The sequence below is a fragment of the Erythrolamprus reginae genome, chromosome 5 (assembly GCF_031021105.1).
Source record: "Erythrolamprus reginae isolate rEryReg1 chromosome 5, rEryReg1.hap1, whole genome shotgun sequence".
Lineage (NCBI taxonomy): Eukaryota > Metazoa > Chordata > Lepidosauria > Squamata > Dipsadidae > Erythrolamprus > Erythrolamprus reginae.
Genome location: NC_091954.1, coordinates 95,218,960 through 95,236,336, shown reverse-complemented (window position 1 = coordinate 95,236,336; position 17,377 = coordinate 95,218,960). Strand labels below are relative to the sequence as shown.

The window sequence follows — 17,377 nt, the reverse complement described above, 5'->3', positions numbered from 1 at the left end:
TTCCCCTGGGTCCCACCAAACAACATTGTTTAGTAGACGGGACCTGGAGAAGGCCCACTCTGTGGACCTAACTGGTCGCTGGGATGCGTGCAGCAGAAGGCGGTGCCGGAGATAATCTGGTCCGGTGCCACAAAGGGATTTATAGGTCATAACCAACACTGGGATGTAGTATTTAGAGGGAAACAGGGTATATGTTAAGAGTGATATGATGCATCTTAAAAATCAATAAATTAATTATACCTTCAGAAAGAGAATTTGACCTTGAAACTTTTATTTGCAACTTCATTTCTTTTAGTCTCTGCTATCTCTTCACCTCAAATTAAAGAAGCAAATTGCTTCCTCTTTTCTTCTTTCTTCACAAGGTCATTCTAATAATTATAGAGGCGCACTGAGTTTCGGTGAAGGAAACAAAATACGAATCTAAAAAAAAGCACACCTTTATGCATATTTTCATAGTTCACTTTGTAATATGTAACTGAAGTTTGCATGCTTAATTGTTCATTTAATTGAAGAATTTTTATAAGTTATGCTAGTATTATGCTAGTGATGGTGATGCTTATGGAACTGAGGTACATAATGAAATTCAATAGATTTAAGGGTGTAATTCTTACCACTATTCTTTTCTGGAGTTAAGTACAGGGTCAGCTTGTTAGAATTACAATTAGGGTCTTGACACCTCTCATATATCAAGGTTGCTATGGTATACTTCAAAGAACATAATAGTAGTATTTCACACTTTGAATGATGCTCTTTTCTTCCTTCTTATTATATTTCATCCTTATCACTTGTGAAGTAGTTCTTCTTTGCAATAACTTTCTTCATAGATGTCTGCATGCTTAAAACAGTCTAATCAACATTCTATTTAAGATTTATGTATCCTTGGGATGCTTTCTCTTTGCTCATCTAAGTGCAAAAGATCAGTGACTCACGCTAACCTACTGAGTTTGAAATAAGATGACTGCTGTTGGATCTCCTCCAGTTGTTTGCATTTTTGGATGAGATTTTCAATCACAATTTCCATGCTCTGTAGTGCACTTGAATACTATTGGCATGGTAACTATTTACTGAATAAGATAATTCCAATTTTGATTCAGATACTTTTTTCCCTTTAATCAGGTTTAATTTGTTTGTAGATTTTGTGATTGTTGTCATTGTTGATACGGCATTTGCATCAAGAAAAATAGTGGGATTCTTCTTATTTTATTTTTATTTTTTATTTTATTCATTTGTCCAATACACAAATGCATAGGAAGAAAAATAGACATGTGGTAATATATATATAAGGGTAAAAGTGAACTTAGAGGAGAGGATATATGAAAGGAAGAGAATATATATGATAGGTGAAAGAAAGGAAAGACAATTGGACAGGGGACGAAAGGCACACCAGTGCACTTATGTACGCCCCTTACTGGCCTCTTAGGAACCTGGAGAGGTCAATCGTGGAGAGTCTAAGGGAGAAATGTTGGGGGTTAGGGGTTGACACAATTGAGTCCGGTAATGAGTTCCACACTTTGATAACTCGATTGTTGAAATCATATTTTTTACAGTCAAGTTTGGCGCGGTTCGTATTAAGTTTGAATCTGTTGCATGCTCTTGTGTTGTTGCGGTTGAAGCTGAAGTAGTCATTGACCGGTAGGATGTTATTGTATAATTAGGATAGAACTAACCTGTTCAGATCATCATTGTATTTAATAGCTATGACTCTCTATTGGTTTTTCTACAGAGCATAAATGCTAATTTTAATGCAGCTTGTTTTGCTGCAAAAAAATCTGAAATTTATTTCTTAAGCTTTTTTCCTTCTAGCTGTGACACACGGTATTTCCACTGAGATGTTAGTCTTTCAACAAATGTTTAGTGTTCAATTTTGAGAAAGAAAAATTTTAAAATTCTTGCTAGCAGAAGCCCAAAATATTAGGCTTGATATTATTCAAGTTGAAAAGGCTTTTCAGCTTTTATTTATGAGGAAGCTACTAAAATCAATGAATAGAAGAAATGACTTTAGATAGCTAGTCCCTTGCTTGCTTTTAAAGAGAAAACAAAAAACAAAAAATAGGTAATTTTTTAAAAAAACTTCAATTTTTTAATTAAAGGGAAATTTAATACTGCAGATAAATCACATACTTGTTATATATCTTGATATATTTTCAAATATCTCATGTTCTTTCCCTCCCTCCTTCCCCCTCTCCCTCCCTCCCTCTCTTCCTCTATCTATCTATCTATCTATCTATCTATCTATCTATCTATCTATCTATCTATCTATCTATCTATAATATATAATATAACTTCCTGACGGTCAGAACGATCAACCAGTGGAACAACCTACCAGCGGATATTTTGAACTCCAATACTCTGGACATTTTTAAGAGGAAATTGGACTGCCATTTGGCTAGGATGCTATAGGGTTCCTGCTTAGGCTGGGGGTTGGACTTGATGACCCGCATGGTCCCTTCCAACTCTAACAATAAATAAAAAAAAATAAAAATAAATAAATATCTATCTTCTATTTATTTCTCTCTTTCTCTCTCTCTCTCTCACACACACATATCAATCTAATAAAAATAGTTTTGCTTAACTCTTGCTGATACACTCAGTAGGAAAGCATCCTATTAGAATTTTTAAGAGCTCATGAATTCTTTTTCTTCACCTATTATTGTTCATTATAAAACAGAATCTTTAACTTGGCTGTGTAGCCTGGAAGAACATCTACATATATTAACTCAGAATATTCAATCCAAACAATGTTGATTGAAGGGCTGCTGTTGATAAGCTTCTCTGGCATTCAAGACTATTAAACAACATTATTATTGCAGTAGGATTTTTCTCCCTTAACAAAAGTATTGATTGTTGTGAAAATTTCACTCTCTTTAAAAGCCTAACCCCATCCCCCAAAATATTACTATAAGAGGAAGAAAGACACACAAGATATATTACTGAATATAATTTGTTACTACAATGGTACTTCAGTACTCATAATTAATTGATTACGGGGTGTGGGGTATGAATCCCAAAAACTATGAGTAGCAAATTTTTACCATAAGGAATACAGTGTTCGCTCGATTTTCGCGGGTTCGAACTTCGCGAATAGCCTATACCACGGTTTTTCAAAAAATATTAATTAAAAAATACTTTGCGGGTTTTTTTCTATACCACGGTTTTTCCCATCCGATGACGTCATACGTCATCGCCAAACTAATAATTTTTGCAAATAAATTAAAAAAATAATTATTGTTAATAAATAATTATGTTTATAAATATCAGGATCACTAAGTGGTGAGTACCAGTAATAATGGTGAGTAAATGGTTGCTAAGGGAATGGGAAATGGTAATTTAGGGGTTTAAAGTGTTAAGGGATGGCTTGTGATACTGTATTTACTTCCGCATCTCTACTTCGCGGAAATGCGACTTTCGCGGGCGGTCTCGGAACGCATCCCCCGCGGAAATCACGGGAACACTGTAATGCAGTGAGTCACAAGGCAGCCAACACCAACAAGTTCTAGTTTGTGGTCTGAGTACCAAACAAACAATGAGTTCCTCGACAAATTTTTCAAATCAAAAAGCATTGCATACTAAATTCAACGAGTTTCCATGAATTTGAGTATCACTGTACAAAGTGTTGCAGAGTATATTTTTGTGCCCAAAACATCATATTCTTCAGAATATACTGTTGCTTCAATGAAAGAGAGAATTATCACAGCATCTAAGTAACATACAAAAATATTGATTGTTATACCCCACCCTCACATCCCTGGAGATGTTGGTACAATACTATCAAAACAATCTTGTTCACAAATGAATAGTATGGTATTTTGAATAATATTAAATAGAAGTTGCATGAGGAACGTTATGACCCTGAATTTTTATACCAATTTCCTTTAAAGAATATATGTTTACTTTTATATTAAGAACAGAGATACATTGGAAGTAAATTGATGTTATGGAAGTTGATTTGCCCAGCATCGTTGTCTGTTTCATTATGGAGTGGTATATTATACTTAAATTCTAGTCATTCTGATTAGATTTACTCTGTCCATACGAATTACCGTACTCTGTGATTATTTTATGCAGATTATTAATCTCTTCTATCCTCCAAGATTGCTTTAAACTAAAATACAGTAGAAGCAGAAAGATTCTAATAGTGAGAAAAATAATATTGTTCTATAGCTCCAAATGAAAAGGAAGATTTGAATAGTATTTACTGTATATTTACATTTACTTGTGTGTGTCGTATGTATGTATGTATGGATGGATGGATGGATGTACAGTGATCCCCCGGTTATTGTGTCCCCAACCATTGCGAACAGGGTAATTTGCGATTTTTGAACCCGGAAGTCAAAACACCATCTACGCATGCGTGCCCTTTTTTTCTATGGGCACGCATGCGTAGATGGGGCCCGGCAGATCAGCTGCTGGGCGGCTTCCCTGGGTCTTCCCCCTCTTGCTGGCGGGAGGGCGAGCAGCGGGCATCAGCAAGGAGTTTCCCCACCGCCCACGCAAACTCCTCGCTGCCGCCTGCCCTTCGCCCGCCCACGCCGTTCATTCTCGCCGCTTTCGAGCTGAGTCCTGAAGCGAATTCGCTCCAGGACTCAGCTCGAAAGCGCCGAGAGCCAGCGGGGACAAGCCGTTCGCTGGCGCTGGCTCTCGGCGCTTTCGAGCTGAGTCCTGAAGCGAATTCGCTCCAGGACTCAGCTCGAAAGCGCCGACAGCCAGCGGGGACAAGCCGTTCGCTGGCGCTGGCTCTCGGCGCTTTCGAGCTGAGTCCTGAAGCGAATTCGCTCCAGGACTCAGCTCGAAAGCGCCGACAGCCAGCGGGGACAAGCCGTTCGCTGGCGCTGGCTCTCGGCGCTTTCGAGCTGAGTCCTGAAGCGAATTCGCTCCAGGACTCAGCTCGAAAGCGCCGAGAGCCAGCGGGGACAAGCCGTTCGCTGGCGCTGGCTCTCGGCGCTTTCGAGCTGAGTCCTGAAGCGAATTCGCTCCAGGACTCAGCTCGAAAGCGCCGAGAGCCAGCGGGGACAAGCCGTTCGCTGGCGCTGGCTCTCGGCGCTTTCGAGCTGAGTCCTGAAGCGAATTCGCTCCAGGACTCAGCTCGAAAGCGCCGAGAGCCAGCGCCAGCGAACGGCTTGTCCGCCGCCTGCCTGCCCGCTAGCGAGGAGCCGAAGATAGCGGCTGTTTTAAAATGTCGCCGCCAGCATGGGGGGCTTGCCAGCACCTCCCGGACCCCCAACCCGGGTTTGGGGGGCTGCTAGGAAGCCCCCCATGCCGGCGGCGACATTTTAAAACAGCCGCGCCGCCCCCAATCTTCGGCTCCTCGCTAGCGCTGCGGGAGTAAAAACACCATCTGCACATGCGCAGATGGTGTTTTTACTTCCGCAGCGCTACTTCGCGAAAACCCGCTCGTTGCGGGGGGTCCTGGAACGGAACCCTCGCAACGAGCAGGGGATCACTGTATATCAATCAGCTTAGAGGACAAAAATTTAGCAAAGCAAAAACAGCCCAGGTTCGAATCCTAGAAGGGTATGGCTACATATATTATATATAATTTCTGGTACAGAAACAAATTCAACCATGGGGAATGTTTTGTGGGATTGGGTTACTTTAAAGATAATAAGGGTGATTGTTTCTCTTGTAGAATGAAATTAGATATTATGTATTCACTTTCATTGTACTTTTATTTCCTGAAATCTCTGTCACTTTACTGTATTGTCTGTGATTTATGACATACGCCTGAACAGTTCCAACCTAATAAAATTCTGGTAAAAAACACAAAAGTCTGTGCCATGAATATTTGTGTTTTATGCCTACTGTCAGTGAGCATAAAAATCATCACTAGGTAAATTTGATTTCCTTTTAGCTGCAGAAAATCCTTTTGTCTATTGTCTCATGTCTTTGATGACTAAAAAATGAGCTGTATTCCAATATACACTGAAACCTGTAAACACTTATTACAGTTTATCAATCTTTTCTTATTAACAAAATGTGCTGTGACATTTTACCCAGCATGTTAACTTTAAATTAAATGTGACTTTAAAGAACAAGTTTTGAATGGGAAAAAGGTTCCTGAATTCAATTAATTTTGTTATGCTGGTTGGTTCTTGGTTAATAACAATTTATTTCATTTTTTTCTGAGTTTGTTTGAGGAAAATAAACTGAGCTTACTATTGATTTGATACACTGACTTCTAGGTGAGTTTTAAAGACATCTAGATTAGAAATGTTTTTTTTGATCAGATGAAAGGGTTAAAATGCAAATTAATGCAGATCTTCTGTGTAAAAACTTTTGCAAGTATTAACCAGTATGCTAGCAACACAGAAATTCGTGCATTAAGCAGATATGAGAGCTAGTAGAGTGTTTAATTACCATATTTAAAAAGTACTGAACTGGTTCTTACTTTTAAAGCTTAGTATTGCCCATAAACTTTCCAAAAATCAGTTTCCCAGAAAGTTGGGTAAATTGCTGCTATAAAGAAATCAATATGCTCTTAGGTGTCTGTCATGCCTTAATGGATATCAGACCCTCTTCAAAGCTATGGTTTTGCACACAGAAAATCACTTGGAAAGTTAATGATGTTTGTAGGCATATTACTCACTAATCCATGAGCTTCAGAATCATTGCAGTTGGGCAGAATGAATTAGTTGTTCTCCAATGGTCAAAGGTCCATGGGCTGGATTAGATGGAGTTTGATTTCTTTTGAAAGCACAGCCAGAGCAAAAAAAAAAATTGCTTTGTAAATTTGCCCCCCTAAGAATCATACAAAGAACATACATAAACACAAATATATATTTTAGAATACAGTAGTCCCTCACCTATCGCTGGTGTTACGTTCCAGACCTGGCCGCGATAGGTGAAATCCGCGATGGGGAATTTATCGACTGATAGTACTTATTTAAGTATTTATATTGTAATTGTTTGGTAAGTTTTCATTGTTTTAAGTGTTTATAAACCCTTCCCACACAGTATTTATTTTAGATACAGTATTTAAATACAGTATTTACAATTTTTTTTTTGAAAAACCTGCCGATCGAGTTTGACGGGCTGTTTAAATCTGCCGATCGACTTCCTCAGAAACCCACGGTGAAGTGAAGCCGCAGTAGGTGAAGCGCAGTATAGCGAGGGACTACTGTAATCAGGAAACCTTCTGAGGGCACATCACATCTCCAGGTTGAGATTTGTTCTGATTTTGCACTAGCAGTATAAATGGTGACCCTGTAAACAACTATTTATTGAGTTTCTTGCTCTTTCCTTTCCTGAGTAAGACTTTCCAATATGCACAACTAGCTCTCATCTCTCAATAGAAACATAGAAGTCTGATGGCAGAAAAAGACCTCATGGTCCATCTAGTCTGCCCTTATACTATTTTCTGTATTTTATCTTAGGATGGATATATGTTTATCCCAGGCATGTTTAAATTCAGTTACTGTGGATTTATCTACCACGTCTGCTGGAAGTTTGTTCCAAGGATCTACTACTCTTTCAGTAAAATAATATTTTCTCATGTTGCTTTTCAATGAGCAACATAGAAAGCTGGGAGTCTTAGTGTATGGGCCTATAGTATATATATGGGCCTGATAGAGATAATTCAGCAAATGCTTTCTCTGTAATCTTCTCTTTGGGATCTGCTTTTTCCCTCAGCCTTCTCAGAGAATAGACATGAAGTAATATATATAAAGTTAATATGTAAAAATAGAGGAGAAGATATATGAAAGGAAGAAAATATATATGATATATGAGATAAAGGAAAGACAATTGGACAGGGGACGAAAGGCACACTAGTGCATTTATGTACGCCCCTTACTGACCTCTTAGGAACCTGGAGAGGTCAATCGTGGATAGTCTAAGCGAGAAATGTTGGAGGTTAGGGGTTGACACTATTGAGTCTGGTAATGAGTTCCACGCTTCGACAACTCGATTGTTAAAGTCATATTTTTTACAGTCAAGTTTGGAGCGGTTAATATTAAGTTTAAATCTGTTGCGTGCTCTTGTATTGTTGCGGTTGAAGCTGAAGTAGTCATTGACCGGTAGGACATTGCAGCATCAAACAATATACAATGTACATATCTAAAAATCCAATTAATATCGCTAAAAAACTTTAAAAACTCTAATAACATATACAACCATACTACACTTGTTGGCCAGGGGGCTAGGATCTAATGACCCCAAGCCTGGTGGCACAAATAGGTCTTTAAACTTTTACGGAAGGCGAGGAGGGTGGGGGCAGTTCGAATCTGGGGGGAGCTGATTCCAAAGGGCCGGAGCCCCCACAGAGAAGGTTCTTCCCCTAGTTCCCGCCAAACGATGTCTGGTTAACAGGACCTGGAGAAGGCCAACTCTGTGGGACCTAACCAGTCGCTGGGACTCATGCAGCAGAAAGTGGTCCCGCAGGTATTCTGGCCCAATGCCATGTAGGACTTTATAGATCATAACCAACACTGTGAATTGAGTCCGGAAACTAATTGGCAGCCAGTTGTATTCATAGAGAGGCTGTGTTCTCCCTTCTCCACAACAGTCTTAAGGAAACATAGTTTTAATGCACTCTACTGAAAATAATGGTCCGTTTTGATTTATCCTTCATTTGTGTTTCTTGCCATTTTATAAATAGCAATATTTTGAAATGTCCCAGTCATGCTGACAGGCTCACTGGAGTAGCACTAATGAATTAACAAGATATTGTTTTAATTAGAAGACAGAACCAGTAGGGTAAATCTGACTAAAGCAGGGGGGGGGAGAAAACAACTCGCCATACTTCAAATTTTGCAGATACAAAGTCATGGGTTCAACCCAGAGCAATTTTATCACTGCAAAGAAATGGATTTCAAAATGCACAGTTACATATTATAAAATCTTGGGAGGGAAACTAAATTAGCTAGATTTGCTGGGCAATTCCATTTTCACATAGTATCTATCTTTTAATTGACTCTCTAATAAGAGCAGCAGGTAGAGTGCTGTACTGCAAGCCACTGAAGCTGACTGTAGATCTGACTGTAGATCTGTAGGTCAGCAGTTCAAATCTCATCACCAGCTCAAGGTTGATTCAGCCTTCCATTCTTCCAAGGTGGGTAAAATGAGACCCTGGATTGTGGGGGCAATAGCCTGGCTCCATAGTTCCCTCTAAGCTGAGCAGTGAGCAATCGCTCACTTAAAAATCATCATCAACTCAGAGTTTTCCAAACCTGCCCAGAAGCCGAGAGGGAAAGAGTGAGAGGGAAGGAGAGAGAGAGGAAGAGAGGAAGAGAGAGAAACAGATAGAAAAAAGAGAGGAAGGAAAAGAGAAAGAAAAAGAATGGGAGTAAGGAAGAGAGAAAGAAAATCAAAATCTAGTTTGAAACTAGCTCAACTATTTAAGTGGCATTTTGATATTGATAGAGTTGCCCTATTATGAGCTCACTGTTATAGACACACAGTACAGTATTTTATTTTGAAATTCTCTGAGGCTAAACAGGGTGGGTTTTTTATTTATTTGTTTGTTTGTTTGTTTGTTTATTAATATTTCTGTGCCGCCCAGTCCCGAAGGGACTGCCCCTCAGACACTATACTTTTCCGCCCACCCCCCAAAAAAATTAGAGGGAACACTGCCTGGCTCTGTTAAAAAGTGCTATTGCTAACATGTTGTAAGCCACTCTGAGTCTAAGGAGAAGGGCAACATAAAAATCAAACAAACAAACAAATTAACAAACAAACAAATAAGTAAGTAAATAAATAAAAACAAACAAATAAATAAATAATGGATGTTTATTCAGGTGGAAGTGATAGTCTGGTATTAAATTCAACTGTTATGAAAACATTTTTTCCACTGGAAAAAATGAATGGACAGGGCCTTTAGAGTACAGTTAGTCCTTGACTTAGGACCGCAATTTAGGAGACATTTGTTCAGTGAGTTTTGCCCCATTTTGCAACCTTTCCTGCCACAGTTGTTAAGTGAATCATTGCAGTTGTTAAGTTAGTAACACGGTTGTTAAGTGAATCCAGCTTCCTCCTTGACTTTGTTTGTCAGAAGGTCACATGACTTGAGATACTGTAACATCATAAATATGAGTCAGTTGCCAAGCAGTTGAATTTTGATCACATGACTTTGGAGAAACTGCAACAGTCATGAGTGTGAAAAATGATCACAAGTCCATTATGTTAACAATTTGATCTTAACAAGATTCAGGTTCTCATTGTACATAAAATACTCTAAATAATTAGAACCTAACTTTTTTCATAGATTATTTTAGTTGTGTAGCCTGAATTCCATGGACCTAAAACTTTCCAAAGTTGTAGCCATCCTGATTTAGCAACTACAATACTTAAGTCCTAATTTAAGTGAACTTTATATTTTCTTACATAAAACATATGTTTTCTTGTCATCCAGTCCCTGTTTATGAATGCTGTTTCAATCTGATTTAAATTTTTCATGGAAGGAAAATGTTAACTATCTCTGGGAATATTCCAAACCATTAAGTTTGTCAGCAGTTGCTTTGTCATGTGTTGTTAATATAGATACAGATGTTCTGAGAAATCTCAAAAGGTACTGTGCGATTTGAAAAACGTCAGACTGTGTCAGTTTTAAAATGAACAAACATAGGAAAATCAAAGTGGTATTATCGCATCAGGCCAGGAGCTCATTCAAGGCTTTACTAATGGAGCTGGTTATAAGAAAACCTTCCCTTTGTATCTTTGAAACAATATGACAGGCATTAAATACTCAACAGACTCAAACTCAACCCGGATAAGACGGAGTGGCTGTGGGTTTTGCCTCCCAAGGACAATTCCATCTGTCCTTCCATTACCCTGGGGGGGGAATTATTGACCCCCTCGGAGAGGGTCCGCAACTTGGGCGTCCTCCTCGATCCACAGCTCACATTAGAGAACCATCTTTCAGCTGTGGCGAGGGGGCCGTTTGCCCAGGTTCGCCTGGTGCACCAGTTGCGGCCCTATCTGGACCGGGACTCACTGCTCACAGTCACTCATGCCCTCATCACCTCGAGGTTCGACTACTGTAATTCTCTCTACATGGGGCTACCTTTGAAAAGTGTTCGGAAACTCTAGATCGTGCAGAATGCAGCTGCGAGAGCAGTCATGGGCTTACCTAGGTATGCCCATGTTTCACCAACACTCCACAGTCTGCATTGGTTGCCGATCAATTTCCGGTCACAATTCAAAGTATTGGTTATGACCTTTAAAGCCCTTCATGGCACTGGATCAGAATATCTCCGAGACCGTCTGCTGCCGCACGAATCCCAGCGACTGATTAGGTCCCACAGAGTGGGCCTTCTCCAGGTCCCGTCAACTAAACAATGTCAGTTGGCGGGCCCCAGGGGAAGAGCCTTCTCTGTGGCGGCCCCGACCCCTGGAACCAACTCCCCCCGGAGATTAGAACTGCCCTTACTCTCCTTGCCTTTCGTAAGCTCCTTAAGACCCACCTTTGTCGTCAGGCATGGGGGAACTGAATCACCTCCCCCGGGCATATACAATTTATGAATGGTATGTCTGTATGTATGTTTGTTTAGAAAATGGGGTTTTTAAAATATTTTTAAACTGTAATTTAGATTTGTTGTAAATTGTTTCACTTTGTTGTGAGCCGCCCCGAGTCTGCGGAGAGGGGCGGCATACAAATCTAAATAATAAATAAATAAATAAATAAATAAATAAATAAATAAATAAATAAATAAATAATAAATTAAATGCATATTAACGATTGCTGCCAGTAATAGCTGAAAATTATTGAAGTAAATAAACAAAACAGGATTATTATTGCAAGACTTCAGCACTTTTCACAATTTCTAGAAGTTGGTTTTTGGTACAGGTATGAAATAAACAGAGCTTTTTTCATATCTGCCAGTCGGATAGATGAAGAAAATGGTATGTAGCATATTGTGTTAAAATGTACAGTGGCATCTGAATTAGGAAAAATGGTGGGTGCCTTAACTTGTAAAGAATCTTGTGTGTAGTTCATTTTCATTCAGTGTTATATGGACCCCTACATGATTGGATAACCGCATTCCTGTCTAACAGACAAGTGGTCAAAATAGGGAGTGCCACATCAAATCTTGCTCCTGTCAACAGTGGTGTCCCTCAAGGCAGAGTTCTAGGACCAACACTCCTCCTACTTTACATAAACAATCTTTGTGATCATATTATAAGCAACTGCGTTCTCTTTGCTGATGATGTTAAATTACTTAACACCACCAACAATGCTGCTACCTTTCAAAAAGACCTTGATCATGTAGCAGAATGGTCAAACAACTGGCAAATTAAATCTTAACCAACAAATGTTCTGTCCTACATATGGGCAAAAAGAATCAGAGTACAAAATACAAACTTGGAGGAAACAAACTTGTAGATGCCTCTAACTCTTTCAAAGACCTTGGAGTATTCATATCCAATGATCTAAGTGACAGAGCCCACTGTAACAACATTGCCAAAATCTAATCTTATGTAGTTTCCTCTCTTATTTTTTATTTTTATTTTATTATTTAGATTTGTATGCCGCCCCTCTCCCCAGACTCGGGGCGGCTCACAGCACAATATTACACTGCTAACCAGAGCTTACAAAACATTTGTTAGACCAATTCTGGAATACAGCTAATCTCTCTGGAACCTGCATTGTATATCAGACATTAATACAATCGACAAAGTCCAGAAATATTTCACAAGAAGAGTCCTTGTCTCCTCTGCTCACAACAAAATACCTTATTCCACCAGACTTGAAATACTGGGATTAGGCCATTTACAACTACATCTCCTCCAATCTGATCTAAATGTAGTTCATAAAATCATATACTAAAATGTCCTTCCTGTTAATGTCTACTTCACCTTCAACAGCAGCAATATACGAGCCTATAATAGTTTCAAACTAAATGTAAACCGATCCAAACTCGTAAGGGGCAAGCATAAACGCACCACTGTGCCTACCATCCCAGTCCTACTGTCCTCTTTATCGTTACTTTTTACTTTTGTTATGTTTATACAAACTACTACTATCCTGTATATATTTGACAAATAATAAAATAAAATTGCAGGATCGTGTTAGTCCTTGGAAAATCTGAAGTCATAGTGGTTGAAAGGGATCATTCAGATCAATAATTTCCATTCTAAGTTCACTGGAACAATTCAGTTAAAGCAGCCTCAACAGATCATCAGTTTGTTAAATTCCTTCCATGCAGAAAGCAGCTGACCCACCTTTCAATAATTAATTTCATATTGTTAGGGAGTTTTTCTTAATACAGACTGACAAATACCAAGGTACTACGTCTATATTTGTTGTGATTCCGTCTGAGGCCCCTCAGGGAACGGCTGATCCTCTGCCGATTTCCTGCTCAGAGGGGGAGGATGAGGAACAGGAGGTTCAGGCAGACGGGGAGGAGGAATCTCAGGCTGAGGGAGAGGGAGGACAGCCAGAGTCCCCCTCGGGGGAGCTCTCCCCAGCAAGCAGCCTGGATTCCTTAGATGAAAATGCACAAGCAATCATAGATCTCCGGCAGAGAAGAGCAACACAACGAAGGGGACAATTAGCCAGGTACTTTCAGCACTAAAGAGGCAACAGCTGGGTTTGGGTGTGGTGCTCTCTGGAAAGGCTGAAAAGGCAGACCCACCCTTCCTGGCTTGTGGAGTATTATCTTTGGGAGTCCTGGGACCTGGCTGTGATCTTTGGCGTCTTGGAATTCTGGTTTGTGATTTTGAATACTGAAACCTTTTGAATACTGAAAAGGTGTGGGTCTTATTCTCTACAGTGGTGGGTGTGCCAGCAAGAAGTCTGCTGTATTGTCTGGCCATCAGGACTCTGCTGTGAAGTCTCATAGCCTGCCTGTTGGGAAGAACAGGTTTTTCTCTGGGTTTATTTTTCAAACTATAAAGTGCTTTTGCTTTTACCAGCGTGTCTGGCTGCTTTTTCCAGTTGGTGTTGAAGTCTGGGGGCACCCAGACAGAACAATATTTCAGATACTATCCTCTCTGAAATATCTTTTCTCAATGTCTTCTTTTTTTCAAATAACAGTAGTACTTTGATAATTGTCATTAATTGGATCCAAGAGGTGCAACGAGTAGCAAAAATTACAGGTACCAAACAATTTTTCCCATTAGGAATAATGTATTAGTCACAAGACAACCAACACCGACAAGTTCTAGCTTGCATTGAGTACCAGCACAAAATTTTCACATCTAAATGCATCGTATATCAGATTCGACAAGTTTTCAAAGCAGTTCTTATGAAATTTACCTTACAGTTCCTCAGCCTTTCTTATTAATTTATTTTAATCAATTCTAATTTCTCAGAAACATTTGAATTCTAATGTCCAAAATTAGACATAGTACTTCAAGGGTATAGATCTAACATGGAATCTAATGTTGCTCTTTAGTTTAACTATAATTCAGAAAAAACAACTGGAACTCCTGCGAAAATCTGGGTATTGCTAAACAGTGTTTTTCCCTCTCTTCTCTGGAAGCATCCAGTTTAGATAATGTATTTAGGACAAACAACACTATGTAAACTGCAGAAAAAAATAGTATTAAGCAAAACAGGTTATGAAAAGAACTCTAAATGGAGAATACATTAATGTCAGCTACTATGCCCCCAAATGATTTTTGAAAATCATTTTTACTTTCACCACAATATTCATACATAGCTTCTTTACACATTCTTTAAACTTCTTCATTCTCTCTTTTTGAGAATCGTTAGTTCTAGCTTACAATTTTTCCATCTTTTCTTTCCTTATCTTGGTTTTCTGGTTCAGTCCTGGTTCATTATTTCAGTATGAGTAAATTGTTTCAGTAGTTGGTTTTCATAGTGGCCATTCATTTTTACAATTCACATTCATTATTCACAAATTCATTTTTGACCCCCATCATTATTTCTTGTTTTGCTGGAGATATCTTTTAAATAATCATGTTCCCTGGAATAGGAAAATAAGATTTACTGTGGGTTTTAGCTATATTATACAAAATTGGCATACTACAGAAATTATAATTTTTATTGCAGCATTGTTTCTTAATTTGCAATCTTTATTTTCTAAAATCAATTGTAATGTTAATTATAATTGAATAGAAAATATAAGCTTCGTTTACACTGTATATTTTGCAATCTGCAAACAGTATTTTTTTAAATTCATTGATCATTATTTTTACTTGATCATCTTTTCAAAGTCTTATATCCAAAAACTGGAAAATTCCTTTCCTTTTTTGAAGAAAAAAAATTTGTACTATGTTAGAAACATAGAAACATAGAAGTCTGACGGCAGAAAAAGACCTCATGGTCCATCTAGTCTGCCCTTATACTATTTTCTGTATTTTATCTTAGGATGGATATATGTTTATCCCAGGCATGTTTACATTCAGTTACTGTGGATTTAGCTACCACGTCTGCTGGAAGTTTGTTCCAAGGATCTACTACTCTTTCAGTAAAATAATATTTTCTCATGCTGCTTTTGATCTTTCCCCCAACTAACTTCAGATTGTGTCCCCTTGTTCTTGTGTTCCCTGAATTTTAACTCATATTAATTGTTAATTTTGTAGAACTGTCCTAATTTTGTATGTATATTGCCCTCAACAATCTGGGTCCTCATTTTACCCACCTTGGAAGGATGGAAGGCTGAGTCCAACTTGAGCCTACTGAGATTCGATCTGCCAAAATGCTGGCAGCCGGTGATCAGCAGAAGTAGCTTGCAGTACTGTACTCTAACCCTTGCACCATCAAGGCTCTAGTTGTCCCACTGCTTTGGGATACTAGAATGGAAAAAAACAAGGGTACTAGCCTTGGCAGCAGAAATAAGAAACTATGTTTTCTAAAAAGAAAAAGAAACCAAACCCTGAAATGAAGAATGAGCATCAGAGCAGAAACTATAATGATATTTATGCAGAACACACTGAATCTGAAATGTCATTACTCATACAGATTTAATCCACATGTGCACCACTAAAAGGAAGTGCCTCTGGGTCTTTGGGGAAATTTGATAGAGACAGAGCACAGTTGTCTGATCTATTTCCCCCTTAGCACTTTGAGGAAGCATTTGTGACAACTACCAGATATTAAAATGAATGCTATGCTGCTAACCAGCCATACTTATGCTGACTGCTTTGATTACTGAACTGTTTTTAATGGTGAGTGTATTCACCTTCAGTTTTTCTCCACCTATTTTTAAAAACATTGAGATGGTTTATTTTTAAGTTTAAACTTGAAATTGATGAGGTGATGTGAAGAGAGATTCTGATGAGCTTCCAAAGTAGATATTTGAACAGGATGATAGTGGACACATTTAACTTAGTCCTCGACAAAATTTCTCTTCCTGGTAAAGCACAGAGTACCTTTCTTGATTTTGGCTTGACGTCTTGATTCTTTTTTCTCAAAATGTAAGTCTGAAATGAGTGTCATGAAATAGTTTGTAATATAGACAAGTCAAAAGCTTATAGCAAATCAAAAGCCTTTATGATACAAGAATGGTGGAAGGTCTTAAGCATAAAACGTATCAGGAAAGACTTAATGAACTCAATCTGTATAGTCTGGAGGACAGAAGGAAAAGGGGGGACATGATCAAAACATTTAAATATCTTAAAGGGTTAAATAAGGTTCAGGAGGGAAGTGTTTTTAATAGGAAAGTGAACACAAGAACAAGGGGACACAATCTGAAGTTAGTTGGGGGAAAGATCAAAAGCAACGTGAGAAAATATTATTTCACTGAAAGAGTAGTAGATCCTTGGAACAAACTTCCAGGGGACGTGGTTGGTAAATCCACAGTAACTGGATTTAAACATGCCTGGGATAAACATATATCCATTGTAAGATAAAATACAGGAAATAGTATAAGGGCAGACTAGATGGACCATGAGGTCTTTTTCTGCCGTCAGTCTTCTATGTTTCTATGTTTCTATACAATACAATCTTCCTTCCTTCCTTCCTTCCTTCCTTCCTTCCTTCCTTCCTTCCTTCCTTCCTTCCTTCCTTCCACAGAGAAAGTAATGGTTATATTTAATTAACCATATAATCTCTTCTGTCCTGTGACTAATCGTATTCAGAATACACCAGGCCTTAAACCACATTTGGGTTAAGATTCTGACATATTAATTAAGTTTCTTATCTATTTTCTTTTATATCTGTCTTTCTTTATAACATATTAGATTCATATGTAAGTATTTCTTCTTATTGGGTCTGGAATTAGAGAATCCACAGAAGATTTAATAACCTCAGAGGGAGACAACAATATTAATAAGACCAAAAACAACCCATTTTAAACAAATCACTGAAATTACATTGCATTTATTCATTATTCATTCATTATGACCTCCCTAGGAAAAAGTCCAGGAAAAAGCCCCTTGCAAGAGAAATAAGATGAGGCCAAGTGCCTTCATCCACGGCAAATCAAGAGTAAGTGGAATAAGCCAGAGATAAATAGTCTCAACACCTGGATCCTGT

General features: G+C 38.5%; 1 protein-coding gene across 2 annotated transcripts in view; it reads left to right on the top strand.

The window, feature by feature from the left end:
* Positions 1 to 17,377, top strand: part of PPM1L (protein phosphatase, Mg2+/Mn2+ dependent 1L) — a 240,177-nt gene that overhangs the window by 137,883 nt on the left and 84,917 nt on the right. The gene's annotated exons all lie outside the window — the stretch shown is intronic.